At 44.0% G+C, this 4,101-nt stretch overlaps 1 pseudogene; it reads left to right on the top strand.

The window, feature by feature from the left end:
* Positions 1–256: 256 nt before the first annotated feature.
* LOC102286894 (bifunctional arginine demethylase and lysyl-hydroxylase JMJD6 pseudogene) lies at positions 257–1,126 on the top strand (annotated as a pseudogene).
* The last annotated feature ends 2,975 nt before the right edge of the window (positions 1,127–4,101 follow it).

The raw sequence follows: 4,101 nt of genomic DNA, 5'->3' as shown, positions 1-4,101 counted from the left end.
GAGGCTGGGAGTAGGAGCTGGGAGCACGATCTGCTCCTAATTTGTGTATCCAAGTCCAATTTAGAATCTTCTAAATCACACAAGGATCTCTCCGGTTCAGATGCCTTGCTCTAGCTCCTGTTAAAAAGTTTTCATTTCTGTGGCTGATTCATGTTGATATATGGCAGAAACCAACACAATATTATAAAGCAATTATCCTTCAATTAAAAATAAGTTAAGATTTTGGTGCCACTGCTGGAGCCTGGGAGGGGGCGCATTGGTGGCAGGAAGCGAGCTGCGCTGAGGTCGTCGCGGAACCAGCTGATGACCTGCAGGATGAATCACAAGAGAAGAAGTGCATCCCGAGGTAAGCGGAGTGCGCAGCCTGAGCGGAAGGACTCTCTGGACTGGACCCGGCACAACTACTGTGAGAGCTTCCCGCTGAACCCAGAGGTCGTGGTGGACAATGTGGAAAGGACAGACGCTTTACAGCTGTCGGTGGAAGAATTTGTGGAGCGATATGAAAGACCGTACAAGCCCTTGGTTCTGCTGAATACCCAAGAGGGCCAGTCCGCGCAGAAGTGGACTACGGAGCGCCTCAAGAGGAAATACCAGAACCAGAAGTTCAAGTGTGGTGAGGACAAGGACGGGTACTCGGTGAAGATGAAGATGGGATACTACATCGAGTACATGGAGAGCACTCACAATCACAGCTCCCTTTACATCTTTGACAGCAGCTACAAGGAACACCCCCAAAGAAGAAAACTTTCAGAAGACTACAAGGTGCCCAAGTTTTTCACCAGTGACCTTCTGCAGTTCATGGGGGAGAAGCACAGGCCCCCTTACAGGTGGTTTGTGATGGGGCCACCAAGCTCTGGAACAGGAATCCACATCGACCCTCTGGGAACCAGTGCCTGGGATGCCTTAGTTCAGGGCCACAAGCACTGGTGCCTGTTCCCTACCAGCACGCCCAGAGAACTCATCAAGGTGACCCATGAAGAAGGAGGAAACCACCAAGACGAAGCTATTACCTGGGTTTAACATCATCTATGCCCGGATGCAGCTTCCAACCTGGCCACCCCAATTCAAACCCTTGGAAATCTTACAAAAACCAGGAGAGACTGTCTTTGTACCAGGAGGCTGGTGACTTAGCAACTAAACAACAACAATGAAGAGGTAGAGGATGGAAGTTAGAATGTTGAAAGAAAGTGAAAGTGAAAGCCGCTCAGCCGTGTCCGATTCTTTGCAACCCCATGGACTATACAGTCCATGGAATTCTCTAGGCCAGAATACTGGAGTGGGTAGCCTTTCCCTTCTCCAGGAGATCTTCCCAACCCAGGGACTGAACCCAGGTCTCCTGCATTGCAGGCAGATTCTTTACCAGCTGAGCCACAAGGGAAGCCCCAGAATACTGCAGTGGGTAGCCTATCCCTTCTCCAGGGGATCTTCCCGTCCCAATAGTAGAACCAGGGTCTCCTGCATTGCAGGCGAATTCTTTACCAACTGAGCTATCAAGGAAGATTACTTTGATGAAGCAAAGTAAAAGGCCCAAGTGATAAGGAACAGCCTCTTGACAACTTCTAGGGAAAAACTAAGGCCTCAGTCCAAACATTCATGACACTAAATAAATATGCAGTGTTCTAGACAGCTCCCTTTACTCTTACAAATCTATTCCGCACCTTGCTTGGTGGCCAGAGGATGATGTGTATGGTCCCCCATCATAAGCTTTCTTGCCCTCTGGCTTCCATTTGGGTTCTACCATTTGACTAGAGATGAGAAACAGAACAGAGGGTAAAGTCTGGGTGTTTATTCTCCCAGCAACCTCTCTGTGAATGTGACCTTATTTGACAATAGGGTCTTAGCAGATATAATCAAGTTAAGATGAGGTCATACTGGATAGGGTGGTCCCTTATCTAATGACTAGTGTCCTTATAAGAAGGGGGAGATTCGGACACAGATATCCAGAGAAAAGCCCATGTGATGATGGAGTAATGTGTTTAACAAGCCAAAGAATGCCAGGGATTGCCAGCAACCACCAGAAGGAGAGCTGTATGGAACAGATTCTTCCTCAGAGCCTCCATAAAGAACCAAACCTACCAACACCTTGCTTTCGGACTTCTAGCCTCCAGAACTGTGAGGTAATACATTTCTGTTGCTTTAAACTACCTAGTCTGTGGTAATTTGTTATGACAGCTCTGAGAAACCAATACATTGATCATTTTCTTTGGTGTTATGTTAGACAATCATAACTCTGTGCTCAATGGCTCCATTACCATTTTAATGTGTTTTTCCTGATTATGATAGTGATACATACTATTGAAACTATAGAAAAGTTTAAGGAAAAATTGTGTGTGTGTGTGTTAGTCTCTCAGTCTTGTCTGACTCTTTGTAACCCAATGGACTGCAGCCCACCAGACTCCTCTGTCCATAGAATTCTCCAGGCAAGATTACTGAAGTGGGTTGCCATTTCCTTCTCCAGGGCATCTTCCTGACCCAGAGACTGAACCTGGGTCTCCTGCATTGCAGGCGGATTCTTTACCATCTGAGCCACCAGGGAAGCCCTACAGAAAAATAACAAGTAGGAAATATACATAATACTTCCAAGGTTTTCATTTTGGTATATTTCCATTTATTCTTTGCCAAAATGTGATTTCACATAGCTTTAGAATTCGTTATTCTGGTTTTTTTCTTAAAATTACTTACATAGGTATTCGTGGAGTAAACAACTCATCATAAATATTTTGATAACTGCATAAAATGTCATTATATAGGTGGTCCATATTTTATTTACAATTAATCTATTGTTGAATAGCTTTTACTTTTTGTTATTGCGGACAATCCATAATGCAGGGTACAATGAGATGAAAGTCTTGTTTCCAGAAGGGATTTAATCTGGCTATTGGTGATTGGGGTAGATTAGAGAAATGTACAGGGATACCCCAAAATCAGAGATAAGCTTATCCTGACTAATTCAAAAGAGACTGCAAAGGAAAGATTTAGGGTGGGATTAGAGAGAGGCTTTCAGGGACAGTTTTTAAGTTACAGTAGCAGGGAGAGTTAGCCCTGGAGTTGCCAGGCTACTCAGGATGTTTGGAACAAGATCTGCAGGGACCTCTCCTGGACATGTGCCCCTTGATCACTCCCTTAATAAATCCCAGCTGCTCCTGATCCTCTTTAGGCATGTCACTCAGGGAGTCCCTAGAGGTATCTTACTAACTAACCTCCTGAGATTCATTTAGATTCATTCTAAATGAATCTGGCCTTAATTGATCTGAAGTAAAGCTGCCTGTTGGGATGTCCACACTTGGAACCTCTGGGGCTCTAAGTAAAAAATGCTAATGAGGCCCTGAGGGTCTCATTGATTCTACTTTCTCTTCCCCTTAAGCCTATTCCCACACACACTAAAGAAGAGGGGATGAGGGGCTTGGCCAGGGAACAGACTGGCTGGGAACCAAGTGCCTCCTTAGTATGTTCAACATTATTACCGGGTTTCTGTCCCCCGACTACCCCGCCCCTAGGAGAAAAGTTTGCAAGTTCCAAGTAATTTCCGTTGACCTTACTGGGATATGCTGGGAAATGCTCTGTATTATAATTCATTGGGGAAATAGCAAACTTTTACTTGAGATTACTAATACTAGAAAAATGTTAATCCATTATTTGTATCTTTCTTTGGTCTACTTCAGAAAGTGAAGTATGGCAAGCTCATGCCCTAGACAAAGAACTTTTGTAATGAGATTGGAAAACCTCCTTCCCAAAGATGATGAGTCACAGGGAAATTATTCAGTTACCTAATTTATGGAGAAACCTTCTCCTCATCATTGAAGATGCAAATGTTCAGATGATTCCCTATCCTTCCATTCTAAACATATATTCAGTCTACTATTCACCAAGTAAGGTGCTGAATATTGTGGGAGATAGATGAATAAAATATAGTCTTTGCCTTAAGATAGATGAAAATCTGACAGGAAAGAGTAGTCATTCAATCACTTTAAGAGAGCATGTTACGTACCACAAATGAGGCACAAAAAAAATCAGAGGATGTTCAGCCATGGGGCACTATACTCAATCTCTTACTAGAGAGATAAGGAAAGGCCTCAAAAAAGATCGGGCATTTAACCTGGT

Source organism: Bos mutus, chromosome 5 (assembly GCF_027580195.1).
Source record: "Bos mutus isolate GX-2022 chromosome 5, NWIPB_WYAK_1.1, whole genome shotgun sequence".
In the NCBI taxonomy this organism is placed as follows: domain Eukaryota; kingdom Metazoa; phylum Chordata; class Mammalia; order Artiodactyla; family Bovidae; genus Bos; species Bos mutus.
The sequence above is the reverse complement of the archived record's forward strand: the minus strand, read 5'-3'. Positions and strand labels throughout refer to the sequence as shown.